This window comes from Polypterus senegalus, chromosome 1 (genome assembly GCF_016835505.1).
Source record: "Polypterus senegalus isolate Bchr_013 chromosome 1, ASM1683550v1, whole genome shotgun sequence".
Taxonomy (NCBI): Eukaryota; Metazoa; Chordata; class Cladistia; order Polypteriformes; family Polypteridae; genus Polypterus; species Polypterus senegalus.
The window spans coordinates 328607704-328624146 of record NC_053154.1 but is presented as its reverse complement, the minus strand read 5'-3'; positions in this window follow the sequence as shown (position 1 = coordinate 328624146).

Genomic DNA, 16443 nt, shown 5'->3' with positions numbered 1-16443 from the left:
TGGAAATATAAAGACTGTGGTACCTAATAAAATAAAAATAAACTAGAGTCTGTAAAATGTACTCTCTTTGTATGCTTCACTTGCCTACCCACATACAACTTACATAAATTCATATTTTGACCTTAAAGATGAAAACCTCATAAAGGACAAATAATATGAATCAAATCAGAATTTTAACAAGACCTACACTGTGTCATGCTGGGATGACGCTCAGTTCATGGCAGCTCAGTTCGGCCCCACACCCAGTCACTACATTAGTATTTTGGTACAAAGGTTTTCCTCACATATTTCACATCTGAAGACTTGTAGGTTAGGTTAACTGGCAACACTAAATTTGAGAGAATTTTGCTCCTTATTAGGCTTTAAACCCCGGAAACTGGAATTAAGTGGTTTTGGGAAATGGATGCAGCTCTTTTCTATAGGACCTCAATTACCTACTGATGCCATTTAAAAACTGCCAAGATATTTCATCAGCCCTGCCTCTGGAAAACACTCTGCATAAAGATGGAGGACTGCCACAATGATTCAGCTGTCTTCACTAAAGGCACTAAAGCAGGGTTGGGCAAAGTCATTCCTGGAGGGCCGCAGTGGCTGCAGGTTTTTGTTCCAAACCAATTGCTTAATAAGAAGCACTTATTGCTCTAGAAACATCTTCTGCTTCATTTTAGTTGTCTCCCTCATTAAGATTTTGAACAATTATTGCTTATTTAAGTCTTAAACAGCTGCATTCTTGGTTTTTAATTGCTCCTTATTAGCAATAAGATGCAAATGACAAAAGAAACCAGCAGTTATCCATTTTGCTTGTTACACTTTACACCTGTGTGTATTTATCGTGCACTATTTGGTTTAATTAAATACTTGGAAGGAAAAAGAAGAGAAAAAAGTGAAGGATTGAGAATTACCCATCCGTTTTACACTTCGAAGTATTTGGATGATATCCTTAGAATGGAAAAAAAATCTAGGATATGAGAATGTCTTGACACAGCAGAGTTAAAGCACTAACAAGCCATGAAATGTAATTATTGGCAAGGATTGTTTTCTAATTAAGCAACTTGGTTGGAACAAAAACCCGCGGCCACTGCGGCCCTCCAGGAATGACTTTGCCCACCCCTGCACTAAAGGCTTTATAGCTTGTGGTCCTGCACAGCCAATATCAATGAATGCTGAGTTTCTAGATGAGCATGGTGCCTATTTTATAGCCACCCCCAACAAATGTCTATTCTCCCTCCTACCTTCAATAAAACATCATCCATCCTCCATGCTACCTCAAGCACAACTCCCTCCTCGTACCAAGAAAACTTTCCACACCTTGTTACCTCAAACCAGCTTTCACTAGAACCTCCCACCTCCAACAAAAAAACCATAAAGAACATAAGTTGGAAGCAACAAAAGAGGGTGCAGCAGCCATTGATTATTTTTATGGTGAAGGGATTTTACCCAATCAATCTTTCAGTACAAGATAATCATTATGCATTTATAGGCAGCAGTACATTTTAAAGAGCCAATTGCCTTAATACTGCATATGCTTTCCTTCTTTCTGAAAAGATCCGTGTTCCAGTATTGCTACATATTAGGGCAGTGGTTCCCAAACTCAGTATTGGGGAGCCCCTGTGGCTACAGGTTTTTGTTCCAACAAACATTTGCTTTTAAAACAAACTCCTAGTCTAATGAAGTGAGCTGCTGTTTTCCAGTTTACATGTTTGGCGGTGTGGCAGGTGGCTGAGTGTGGTCACCAATTAGCCACCTACTTAAGGAGCCGTCGCCCTGCAATCAAGGCTGGAGTCGGGTGAGGAGGAGGATGAGGTTGTGGCAGAGGAGGCGAGGCGAGGCGAGGCGAGGTGAGGCCCGGCCCGGCCCAGCCCAGCCCAGCCCAGCCCGAGTGTGTTGTGGGACAAGAAAGTGGCTAGTGAGAGCCTGGACTTGTGAAGACAGTGGCTGTTGAGAGCCTAGACTTCGGGGGTTTGGTGGCGGTGCACTTGGATTTTATATTCTTTGTAAATAGTGTAAATAAACGTGGTGTGATGGATAAAACGTTGTCCGCCTGTGTGTGTCCGGGCCGCTAAACTTCACAGCGGTCAATAAACAAATTACAAAACTAACTTTGGTAATTTTTCATTAAAATGTACTAAGCAGTTACAGTATATGGTGGTAATGTTTCCTGATTTTCATTCTGCTTTTGCTGTGGTCTGGTTATTTACTCATTAGTGGGTCTGATGCTGAAGTAGTTGCAGCCATTCATCATTCAGTGTTATCTGCCCGGGGGTCTGCTCTGCTTGTTTTTAATTGTGATTATTAGGAGACAATGAAGGGCGCAAACAACAAAGGAAAAGGGCAACAAGTCAAGTTGGGGAGCATGCACTGGTACAGTGTGTTGCCGCACCCACTACACAATGAAACAGCTCGGGATCCTGGTTGGCAGCCCTCCCAGGCAGACACGTGGTCCTGTCCCACCCTCCGGAAATGACCCTCTGTCTGCTACAGCCAGGTGTTACATGGGCGACCCCTTGGCCTGGTTCAGCCACTCTGGTCCTCAACAATGAGGATCTTATGAGCTGGATCACCCTCGGGGAACCGCGCCACATGGCCGTAGTGCCGTATCTGACGCTCCCTCACAATGCAGGCAATGTGCCTCATTTGGGACTCCATGAGCAACTGATCATTCGACACAAAGTCAAACCAATGGTACGCAAGGATTTTCCGGAGAGACACAGTACCAAAGGAGTCCAGTCTTCGTCTCAGGTCACCGGATATCGTCCATGTCTCACAACCATATAGCAAGACAGGAAGTACCAAGACTCTAAAGACTTGGACCTTCATCCTTTTTCATAGATACCCCTTTCCAGCGACCACATGACCCCCCATGCTCTCCCAATCCGTCTACTGACTTCATAGGAAGAGTCACCAGAGACATGAATGTCACTGCCAAGGTAAGTAAACCTCTCAACAAGGTTGACACTCTCTCCACAAACAGACACACTGCTGATGGCCGTGCCCAAGAGGTCATCAAAGGCCTGGATCTTGGTTTTTATGAGTGTTCTGGATAAAAACCAAAAAAGGGCAACATAATAGAAAAAAAGAGAGTTAAGCATTTAAAATTATGTTGTTAAGGAATAAACAGAGAAAATAAAAAATAAGAGTGGCTTGATTAGTCTTGAAAGACTAAATCAACGGTCAAAGCTGCAAAAACAAAAATTGTTTTCTTTGGGGTTCTTTTATGGAAGGATGGCAGGAAATTAGATGCTGAAACGGAGAGGAAATGATCTTGAAGTAAGTGATGCGAGTCGAGGGGACGTAAATGACGTCTTTCAACACTAGCCGGAAGTGACATCATCAGGACAGGGCCGGAAGTGACGTCTTTGGGAAAAGGAATTGGAAGTGAGGTCACCATGGGGAGCCGGAAGTGGTGATATTAAGTGGGATTGAGGTGAGAATATTTGTTTAATCTTCTGTAGTTCTGCTGAGAAGAGAAAAGGTGTTAGCACTCCGTTCTAATCCCCTATCTTTTGTTTTTCCACGCTCATTTGGACCCTTTGGCTGCCCCCTAAGTGCACATGTGTGACAATGGCAAAAATAGAAATATTTCTAAATGTCTTGTATATATAAAAAACATACTGTTGTGCTTTTCTAAATGCAGAATAAGAGATGAGAAAAAAGGTCAGATTAGATGAATTATTATCACTGTTTGCGAATGTGGTTGGAACAAATACCTGCAGCCATAGTGAGTCCACAGGAACAATTTTGGGAACCACTGCCTTAGGGCATTTTACTTTCGTAACTTTTATCTATAATGTACATTTGTATTATTTTTTGTTTGTAAATTTTGTGCATTAAACAATGATGTTTAAGTACAATTCTTCTTATTTTACTTTCTCGTATACAAGTATAGAGAAAGTATAGGAATCGAAAATTCGACCTTAACATTTTGATGAGTCTTGACATTTTAGACCTTGATGAATCTGAAAATACCATTTTTGAAATTATTCCTGTCTGTGAGAGAACAACAACTCTCATTCTGGCTCACTGCGACCCTGTAATAGGAGTGTTCTAAATTCAAATGGCACAAAGTCCACTTTGGTAACACAATGCTTGAGCTGAAAAGGTAATATTAACAACCACTATATAAAACTGAGTATCATAGCACTATGTGAACGTTTTCATACACATGCACATGCTTTCAACTAACATTCTGGTATTTATCAATATAACTAATTTTTTTTTTCAGAATACAGTACGCAATTTCCATGTCATATCCTGAGCAAACTGAAAGTTCTGGGGACGTGGTATTTAATCCAGTTTCTGCCATTTTGCATGTTAAATGCATCATTCCAGCAGTCATGAACAAAAGGAAATATAGATGTTATTATTAGTTTGTCTTTATTGTGATGTATGGAAAATTACAGAGAGGAATGAGACCAGGAATCAAAACAAAATCAAGATGAAAAAGTGAGTGGTTACTGGGAGGAAAGAGAGACCAAAAATAACAAAGCTGAAAACATTCAACAAGCTTGTAGTAGAGAGAGACACAAGAATTTCAAAACTTAGAGTTTGACAGAGAAAATAAACACATACTATATTTGTTAAGGAAGTTTATCCAAGTCATGGATGACAAAAGATGTGTCATGCCAGTATATAACGCAATGCACTAATGAATTCATATGTTGCTTTGGGCAAAACTACACCCCCAACAACTGAGAATCTTGTCTTAGTGACAAATTCACAAAAAATGAACCTTTTTGTTCTGCATAGAAATTTACAAAACAATTGCCACAACATATTTCATATGAAAAATTACTACTTACATTGTATAATTTGGTACAGCTTAGCTATTAGCTGAACAAATGGACTTGATGGACTGAATGGTCTCCTCTCATTTCTTATGTTCTCATAAAACTCCAGTGGGTCAAGAGCAAAACTTTAATAACCTGTAATTTCATAACAACAGGGGCAATAAAAGTAAGTCGAAGAATATGAAGAAAAACAGGTGAACAAGTTGCCACTAACCACTTTTGAAATACATGTAAATGAATTAGAAGTAGAAAAACACAAGGTATATACTGTATCTCATCTACAGTGGTGCTTGAAAGTTTGTGAACCCTTTAGAAGTTTCTATATTTCTGCAGTAGCCTGAGTGAACCTATTCATTTTTTACATTTAAGATTTTTCCTTTAAAGATTTACCATTGCTGTTTCTTGTCCTAGTGTGTGGATATAAACACAGGAAACTTCAGTTTCTGTATTACATCTTGCCTGAAGAAGGGGCCTGAGTTGCCTCGAAAGCTTGCATATTGTAATCTTTTTAGTTAGCCAATAAAAGGTGTCATTTTGCTTGGCTCTTCTCTATATTTCTGCATAAATATGACCTAAAACATCATCAGATTTTCACTCAAGTCCTAAAAGTAGATAAAGAGAAACCAGTTAAACAAATGAGACAAAAATATTATATTTGATCATTTATTTATTGAGGAAAATGGTTGAATATTACATATTTGTGAGTGGCAAAAGTATGTGAACCTCTAGGATGATCAGTTAGTTTGAAGGTGAAATTCGAGTCCGGTGTATTCACTCAATGGGGTGCCAATCAGGTGTGAGTGGGCACCCTGTGTTATTTAAAGAACAGGATCTATCAAAGTCTGCTCTTCACAACACATGTTTGTGGAAGTGTATCACGGCACGAACAAAGGAGATTTCTGAGGACCTCAGAAAAAGAGTTGGTGATGCTCATCAGGCTGGAAAAGGTTACAAAATACAAAATAGAACTTTTTAGTTTAAATGAAAAGCTTTATGTTTGGAGAAAGGAAAACACTACATTCCAGCATAAGAACCTTATCCCGTCTGTGAAACATGGTGGTGGTAGTATCATGGTTTGGGCCGGTTTTGCTGCATCTGGGCCAGGACTGCTTGCCTTCATTGATGGAACAATGAATTCTGAATTATATCAGAGAATGTGCAGGAATGATCAAAAGTTACCGGAAACGTTTAGTTGCAGTTATTGGGGGGTCACACCAGATACTGAAAGCAAAGGCTCACATACTTTTGCCACTCACAAATATGTAATATTCGATCACTTTCCATAATAAATAAATGACCAAGTATAATATTTTTATTTTATTTGTTTAACTGGTTTCTCTTTCTCTACTTTTAGGACTTGAGTGAAAATCTGATGATGTTTTAGGTCATATTTATGCAGAAATATAGAAAATTCTAAAGCGTTCACAAACTTTCAAGCACCACTGTAGCACTAAGCCTGTAAACCCAATGTCTTAATGACCTCATTATTAAGAAAGCAGACAGTGACCTGCTAATAACATGTCTTACTGTACTTCTTTTATATTGTTACTGTATATTCAATATATACCAAGGTAAAGTATTTTACTGCATTTTTTACATTTTCAGAAATTTGAAAATAACTGTTTATTTACTATGCACTATACATATGTGTTATGAACACACAATATAAATGCCACTATGTGCCTGTTTGCTAACATTTGGCGTGCTTTCATTACATTACTTACATTTCATTTATCTACAAGAAAGTTCTTTAATGCCTTTTAAAAAATAATTTTATCAATTGTGTGCAGACAGCAGCATTTATTAAACTTGTAACTGATTTATTTTAACTGTACTCAACATTGCATTGCATTGCTGACTCTGTGAGATAAAATATGCTTCATGTTACTTGTAGCGCTCATTACTTGTGATTTACATTGCACTCTATTTTTTCTTTCTTACATAACAGAACATAACATTCCCAGACCTGCTTAATTCCAGTTCTAGGTTGCAGAGTGTAAGAGCCTATCCTGAAAATCCTAACAAGAAAACAGCCCTGGAGATAGAATAGGTCCACTGCAAGATAAACTCACACAGAGGCTAATTTGGAATTGCTACTTGACTTAACTTCCACATCTTTGGTGACTTGGAAGGAAATCGGGAGCACCCTGGAGGAAACCAATGCAGACAAGGTAGAATGTGCAAACTCCACCTAGAAAACAACTGAATACAAGATGAAACCTAGGATGCTGGATCCATGAAGCAGCAGCACTAACAATGGGAGCCTCATGACAATTGTCCTTAGTAAATTTAGTAAATCCAAAATCCAAAATAATATACTCCATAATTCTTAATCAATCTAGTCAAGCTTCACTATAGGACACTGGAGTGCATTCACATAGAGAGTGTCATTCTTTGGTCTCTATTTTGTCTAATTAGAGCGACTATTTTCTTTTCTTATTCTGCTTTTTGAAAAGTACCCTAATGTTATTTATATTTAGAAGCAATTCAATTTATTTTCGCAATATCGTTTTGCAATACCTTTAAAAATGTAAGTTTCCTTTACCATCTTTGCATTTCATCTTTTTCTGCAGAGTTTACTCTTTAATTGTAATTGTGACAAGCGGTGCAGACACAAGTGTAAATAATACTGAATGCTAAAGGGAGCAATGAGATCAATGCCATATTCATTTGTGTGTTGATTAGCAATAAAAGTTTGAAATCAGTGGTTCTCAAGCTCAGTCCTGTTGACCATTTTAACTGCAGGTGTTCAAGCACAACCAACCTTGGCTTTTAACTACAGTAGACTGCTGCCTGCACTAATCAAGCTGTTATTTCTCAGTTTCTACCTTTTTTGTGTCATTACAAAATATGCTTATTAAATTTATATTAGGATTGTAGCAAGCGCTTGTGTGTAATGCTGAGATTAATTATTTGTTATTTTCCTGCTTCTTAACTGTTTTCTCTTTTTTATGTTCTAGCTATTTAAGCCTTTCCTCTCTAATTAGCACACAAGTGAATATTTCACTGAAGTAGCTTCTCCTCTTAGCTTTCAGTGTCATTTGCAACTTTCCATGCCCCTTTAGCAGTTGTCGGTATTTCAATATAATTAAGGGAGAAACCTTGACAAAAATGGGTGAATTAAAACAAAATGGTAAAATAAAGTTAGCATTAAATAATTAGAAGACTCCTTATTAATCTGTGAAACTGGTTGGAATAAAAACCTGCACCCATAGTGGTACCACTAGTGTAGGACAGACTGGCATTATCCTTTCTTAACTTGTCTGGAACACAGGTCCTTGGCTTAGAAAGTCAGGTATGCACTCTCTTCATGTCAGCTAAGAAGTCTCGGTTTCCAAGAGAGGGCCCCTCTTCAGAATGCAGCTTCTGCAGAGACAGCTCTTCAAGGCATGGTCTGGACATCCAAGCTCGAACAAACAGCCATAATTCAACGATTTGGCAACCTCGATGGAGGAACCTTTGCTGAAATAGACACCAATGAAGATGGGCTTATGTGCAGCTAAGAAACCAATGGCAAGACACCTTCTCCTTCATTTAAAAATCCTTTGCACAGCCCAAACCTGTGCTCTTCTCATCAAGCTCACTGCTCTCAACCTGGTCGTAATTTAGGCTGTCCAGAGCTAGACACTAAAGCCAACAAAAAGTGTGGTCATAACAGAGTTTGGAGAAATCCATTGTTACTCTGGTGGGCAACTGTGTTGGACTGGGAAGAGTGGAAGGCTTGTCTGTATTGGAGGTAAACAAGGGTGCCAATAGTCCAAACCTTGCTGAGGAATGGTAAGTTAACCAAGAGAGAGAGACATGTATGGAAGGCCACACGTTTGTCCTGCTGAATATGGTAGTTGACTAATCACCAGCTTACCCAGCAGACATTATTTTACCGGACCAACACGTTTTTTGAACACAAAGTGAAACTGCTGTAAAGCTCACAAATACATGGTGCAACCAAGGCGAAGAAGAAGAAGACCTCAAGAACAAAGAAAGAAAGCATTGTGTACATTAAACCATAAGTACACCTGCTTTGATTCAGAGAACTATTACTTGTAACTTAATAGATAGAAACTTGTAACTGAATAGATTAGAATAACGGCAACTAATGTATTATGGTATTGGTGTCAATGTAGCTGAAAGGTAATGACCTTGTGAGAGATAAGTTCTACATTTTATATTTTTCTTCCTAAATCCAGTAAGAAAGTGCTGAGCAACATCTCGCACATACACACACACAGAGAGAAACTCTGTTAAGTAAGATTTGTATTTTCTTGAAAAGGCTTTAACCAGACATTTAATATCACTTAATAAAACTAGGGGAGTCTAAGAAAATTCTAGAAACTGTATTGTCATTTCTGATACAAAACAATTTCATATGCGATATGTTTTAATTATTATTCGTCTTTGCAATTTTACTCACAGCATTCAAACATGACACAATTTCCTTGCATTATAAAACGTAAATTATTTCTAAAAAATATTGACAAATAAATTAACTTGACTGAATAGAGTGACTTCTACTTATCCACACACATTTCAAAAAAAGTTTCGAATTTTCAATAAAATATTCCTTTAATTCTGAAATTAAACCTGAGCTAGACGTGTGAATAGTGTTGAAAGAGCTGTGTTGATATTGTAAACTGGATATAGCCATATTAGTAGTTAGTATACACCTTACAGATCCAGTTTCCTAGGCTGGATTTCCAACACAATTGCTGTCAATTTGGAGTTTCTCTAAAGAAGAAAGTCATGTGTATTTAAAGTATTTACCCATATAATTTATAGAGGGGAAAACCTACACTGCCTGGGTGGAATAAATTGTAGGTGCCTCATTTATAAAGTTGGCATAAACACAAAAAGAGAGTTGATATGTGCATATGGAATTTCCCACGCAAATGTCTGGTTTTATAATAGAAAACCTGACACAAAAACTTGTGTACATTTACAGCCACTCTGACCCATACGTACGCAATGAAAATGACGGTACCCTTGATCAAGCAGGGAAATGCAGCCTAAATGACAGCTCGCATGCATAATAATTCATATCACCAAGCCATTATTATAATGTGTGTTGACCAGACAAACATATTAAACCTCAAAAGTGATGACTATGATATTAAGACTCTATTTTAGTCTATTGTAAGAGGGCCAATGCTGTGTATTTGCACTGAAGAACTCTTTTGGTTTTCCATCAGTTTATATTGACTACCTGTTGTCACTTCTCAGGGAACTGGCCGACAGGTCAGGACTATCTCAGCCAAGCTTCATCCCATCATGCCTGCTGCATTGGAAGACATTAGCTGACTGAGAAGGTGCTATGTACAGTTTTCATATACTGTAGTGTTGGTGTACTTACATAAAACATAATATATTTTTGCCAACCTAAAAAGGTAATCTGAAGCAGAGCCTGGTTCTCCTAACCCAAGTGGATCACTTTATTGCAATCATAATGCAATAAGAGCATTTAACGAGAATGAAGTGAACCATATGCTGTTACGTTACAATAATGCATAAGTCACGGCACTACGGCCATGTGGCACGTTTCCCCGAGGGTGATCTGGCTCATAAGATTCTCATTATTGGGGACCCGAGTGGCTGGACCAGGCCAAGGGGTCACCCATGTAACAACTGGCTGCGGCATATAGAGGGTCATTTCCGGAGGGTGGGACTGGACCACGTGTCTGCCTGGGGGGTTGCCAACCAGGATCCCGAGTTGTTTCGTCGTGTAGTGGGTGCAGCATTGCACTCTACCAGTGAATGCTCCCCAACTTGACTTGACTTGACTTGACATATGTCATGTCAAGATGACTGACAAGCATCATGTCAACATGGCCCAGGTCAACCCAGGATTCATTTATTTTGAGGCAAACTAGCTTTGGCAGATGTGACAGTGCAGTACGTGGTGGCTAGCTTGCTGGTAAGGTAACTGGCAGAACTCTCAGTTTCTCATATGTTTTGTACTATTTATTGTATTAACAATCATGTGCCAGGTGATAGTGGCTACCCGCTCAAATGTTGGGACCCTACACCTTTCCCAGACCCCCAGAACTCAGAGGAGAGGTGCTATAATGCTGGGCGTGATCTTGCATGCTCAATTGCAGAGTGCAGGCAGATGCCCTCAAATGCAGATGGCAGGGTCTTGATGTGTCTGCTCAACTTCTCAATGAACGTCTGCAGCATCGTGATTGAATATGTATGAGGCTGATTAGTACAGAGGCGCTTTCATGAACACGTATTTACAAGACTATTGTTGTTTATTAAAGTAAATTGTGTATACATGTGTGTATGCCAGGTTTTATAAATCTGTTTTTTTTAGGGAAAGCATTTTCTTGATTTTTGGCATTTGCATATTTTCATGACCAAACCAAAATGTCACTGACTAAACCCACTGTGGAGAGCAAACTGGAATATCAGTGCCAAATTCCAAAAATCCCTCCTAATGCCATTTTCCTAATAAAGTGCAGGTGCAGTCACTAAATAAATTTCCCCAAAGGGAAGAATTTCAGAATGAAACAAAATATATGATCTTCCTCTATACAAATAAGGAATACTCAACTAAACCACTATATGGAGCATGTTTCACATCTGCACAAAAATGCCTCCTAGGGGCACTTCAAAATTCAATCACAGGTATGGTTACTAAAAGAAGTTACACAACGAGGAGAGGTTTGGAAGAAAACATAGTCTGAAGTCTTCTTCTGTTCAGAATCTACCATAAATAGATTTAACTGAATGAATTTACATACTGGATAAGCACACAAACACACATTCAAGCTTATATATTATATATGTAGGAAATATATGTGGATTAATTTGTTAATTTTGCTGCATTTTTAAACTCCTGTTTGAGCTGCCTTTTTTCTCAGCACCATTTTATGTTGTGGAAAATGTTTGTTTTTACTCACTTTTTTTGTTATTTTTTAACATTTACCTACACACAATGTTTCATTACAAATCAAAGTTATTAAAATCAAGCTGAACACAGTCAATAAGTGGTTGCTCTTAGTCTTCAGGATTGGCACTAACTTTTATCTAAAATGTGAGTAATGCAGAAAATAAATAGAATTGAAAGGACTACTATAAAGTGAATTTTAAAATGGTGCAGTGAGAAACAATGCTATGTATATAGGCCTATCACATGTACAGCAGCATGATCTGATACCAATTAAAGATCATGGTGTCACCATGGCCTTGTAAAGGTTCAAGGCTAAATGCTATTTGTCATGGCTGTAGGGTGTGGAGAAATATTATTTACAAAATTAATTAAATAAATAAATCTGAAAACAAAAGTACTGTGAAATGTGACAAGAAATAAATAATAACATTCAAAGTGAGAATAAATGTGTCACTAATTTTTGTGTTGCTTATTGCTGTAAATATTTATTATTTCCTCGTTTGTTTATTTCGGTGACACCATAGGCAACATAAAAAGGTCACTTTCACTCATCAAATTTGGGAGTTCTAGCATGTACTGTTTTTCGATTGCTGAATCATCGCTAGACCAAACATAAACCTTTGGCCATCAAGTGTCACGTTTTTAAGAGGACACTTCAGATGCAGACCCTTAATGATGATTTTGGAGTTCCTTGAATTAAAGTACCCACTTCACATAGTAATTCTGGCCAGCTTTGTCTTGCATTCATATACGCCAAGGACATAGGACATGCAAAGTCATAACTTTGAGCATGCACATGAGCTAAAGGATTTCTAAGTCAAGCAAAGTGCATATGTCCACTCTGAAGGTAATTCACCAACCAAAAAACAAAACTTGCTGGAGTCCACTCTCTTGACTTTGACAAGTGAAAGTGACAGTTTTTATTTTATTAGGGCTTAAATGGTATTCTGTGAGGTGTCACTGAAATAAATAAATGAAGAAATAATTAAATACATAAAGAATTAAGCAACAATATATAAAATAAGGTGAAAGATGACCCAAAGAGATTTGTTAAGTATTTTAGTAGTAAATGAACGGTCAAGGAAGAGGTGAAATGCATCAGGAATAGTAAAGGGATATTAAAAAATTAACACAGCGAAACAGCGGATGCTCTAAACTCGCATTTTTCTGAGGTCTTCACGTGTGAAAAAGTAGATTACCTCCCAGCAGTAAAAGGAACTACTAAGGAGGTACTGAGGGATTTGGAAATTGTAAAGGAAGAAGTACTGCTTAGATTAAATAGGCTGAAATCAAACAAATCACCAGCACAAGATAATATGTATCCTCAAATTCTTTTTTTTTAAAATTTTATTAAATTTATTGTAATCATTCCATACAAATCAATAAATTTTTACAAAAAGTAGGATTGAGAACAAGTCGACCCCCACTCCTGATAGAGAGAGCATGGCCAACAGAGTAAAACTTAGATGAATGGAGAAGAAAAAGAAATACAGAAATAACTGCTTCCTCTGTGCTTTAAGAGCTTATTCTCAAATATTACTGATTAGATCCTGCCATGTTTTGAAAAAAATCTGTACAGATCCTCTAACTGAGTATTTGATTTTTTCCAGTTTCAAATAGTATAAAACATCGGTTTCCCACTGACTTAAAAGAGGAGAGTTACGATTCTTCCAGTTTAGCAAAATAAGTCTGCGTGCCAAAAGTGTAGTGGATGCAATCACAGTTTGTTTGTCCTTCTCCACTTTAAACCCCTCTGGAAGAACCCCAAACACAGATGTTAATGGGTTAGGAGGGATTGTCTGAAAGGTAATTAAAAATTTTGTCCAGAATGATGTTAATTTGGTGCAGGCCCAGAACATGTGACCCAGTGAGGCTGGGACTTGATTGCAGCGTTCGCAGGTTGGATCATGCCCTGGAAACATTTTGGAGAGTTTTAGGCGAGACAGATGTGCTTGATATATAATTTTGAGTTGTATAATTGTATGCTTTGCGCATATGGAGCTCGAGTGAATTCTCTGCATTGCTATTTTCCACTCCTTTTCTGATACATTAATTGACAGATCTTTTTCCCAGTGTCCTCTTGGATCTTTGAAAGGGAGGGACTGTAAAATAATTTTATATATTGCAGAGATGGTGTCTGAGTCCTTGAAATTGAGCAATATTTTTCCAGCATGGATGAGGGTGCAAGATGAGGAAAATCTGGAAGGTTCTGTTTAACAAAGTTCCTAATTTGAAGATAGTGAAAGAAATGTGTAGCTGGAATGTTAAATTTGGAATGTAATTGTTCATAGGATGCAAAGACGTTGTCTATATAAAGATCTCTAAGCAAGTTAATCCCAAATTTTTCCAGATATTAAAACTGCATATGTTTGTGAAGGTTGAAAGAGGTGGTTCTCTTGCAGAGGTGCCACAGATAAAAGCTTCTCCATCTTAAAATGCTTTCTACATTGGTTCCATATTCTAAGTGAGTGAAGCACAATTGGGTTATTAGTATATTGCTGATAACGTGTTTATTGGAGCACAAAGCAGAGAATACAAAGAAGTACTGCAGAATTTTACTTCTATTGCAGACCAAGCCTGTGTATGTTCTTCTATTTGTGTCCAGGTTTTATAGCTGTATATTTGCTGCCCAGTAATAAAACTGGAAGTTAGGTAGAGCCATGCCACCTTCTGCCTTTTGTCTTTGTAGGGTCGCTCTTTGATACGTGGATGTTTTGAGTTCCAAATAAATGAGGTTATTGTTGAATCTAATTGCTTAAAAATGATTTATTGATGTATATTGGAATGTTTTGAAATAAAAAAAAGGAGCTTAGGAAGAATATTCATCTTAACAGTGTTAATTCTTCCAGCTAGAGTGAGATGAAGGGTTGACCATCTATGCAAGTCTTGCTTAATTTTTTCCATGCAGATGGCAAAATTTTGTTGATAAAGAGCTTTATGTTTACTTGTGATGTTTACCCTAGGTATTTAAACTGTTCTGCAATGATAAAAGGTAGGGTGTCTAATCTAATATTATATGCTTGAGAATTCACTGGAAAGAGTACACTTTTATTCAGATTAATTCTGAGACCAGAGATCTTTTGAAATTCTGTGAGTGCTGTTAAGACTGCAGGCACAGAATTTTCTGGGTCTGATATATACAGTACCATATCATCTGCATATTGAGAAATTTTCTGTTCCAGTCCTTCTCTGATAATCCCCTTTATCTGATCAGTATTTCGACAGTGTATTGCCAGTGGTTCAATGGCAATTGCAAACAGTAGCGTGACAAGGGCATCCTTGTCTGGTACCACGTTCTAGTTTAAAGTAGTCTAAACAAATGTTGTTGATACAAACTGAAGCTTCTGGATTGGTATACAGTAGTTTGATCCATACACAAATGTTTGGGCCAAACCCAAATTTCTCCAATGTAGTAAAAAGGTATTTCCATTCAATTATGTCAAATGCTTTTCTGCATCCAATGATAATAATATTTCTGGGGTGTTTGATTTAGTTGGTGAGTATATTACATTAAACAGGCGTCAAGATTTGAAGATAAGTGTCGACCCTGATAAATCCAGTTTGATCTTGTGATATTACGAGGGAGCACTTTCTCCATCCTTCTAGCTATGATTTTGAGAGTATTTTAATGCCATTATTCAAAGTGAAATTGGTCTGTATGATGCACATTGTAATAAGTCCTTATTTTGTTTAGGAAAAACGGTGATTAATGCTTGGCAAAAAGTTTGAGGAAGAGTTTGATTGTCTCTGGCTTCTGTAAATGCTAGCTGAGCGGAGAATTTCTTATAAAATTCTGCAGGGTAGCCATCAGGGCCTGCTGCTTTCCCGCCTTGAAGTGACTTTATAGCATCTAGTAATTCTGATAATGCCAGAGGTTTATCAAGTTCCTCCACACTAAAAGTGTCTATTTGTGGTATCTGTAATGTATCCAGAAATGCATTAGATTGTGTATTGTCTTCTTTAAACTCAGTAGAATATAAGGATTTATAGTAGTCTCTAAATGTGTGCATTATATTTTTGTGGTCGATGATTTTATCTCCGTTCCTGTTGGTGATTACAGGGATTGAGTTACGACTTCTTGCTTGTGAATTTGTTGAGCTAAAAGCTTATTAGCTTTCTCTCCATGTTCACAGTAATGATGTCTGGATTTATAAATTAGTTGTTCAGTTTCTTTAGTTGACAAGAGGTTTAGTTCTGAATGCAGAGCCTGCCTTTTCCTATGTAGAGCCTCGCTTGGAAGTCTGGCATGTTCTTCATCTATTCTAGTAATTTCGCTTTTATCTCTGCTACTTTCTTGGTTTCTAATTTATTTCTGTGGGAAAGATATGAGATAATCTGTCCTCTTAAGAAGGCCTTAAGAGTTTCCCAGAGTATTCCTGCAGAAATCTCTGAGGATGTATTTGTCTCTAGGAAGAAACTGATTTGTTTGGATATAAATTCTGTACAATTCTGTCTGCTAATAGAAGCGGGTTGAGACGCCATCTGTGAGGTGAGTGTGTGGGGCATAGTAACTTTAGCTCCAAGATCAGAGGTGCATGGTCAGAAATAACAATAGCATCGTATTTGAAAGATTTAATCGTAGGCAAGAAATTATTATCTATAAAGAAATAATCAATTCTTGAGTAGCAATGATGTACTGGTGAGTAGAAAGAATATGTTCTTGAGTTTGGGTTTAAAACCTCCAGGGTCTGATAAGTTGTGATCAGTTATAAACTTTGTAATTATCTTTGCAGTGTTAGATGTCATCCCCTGTAATAGAAGTCCTATCTA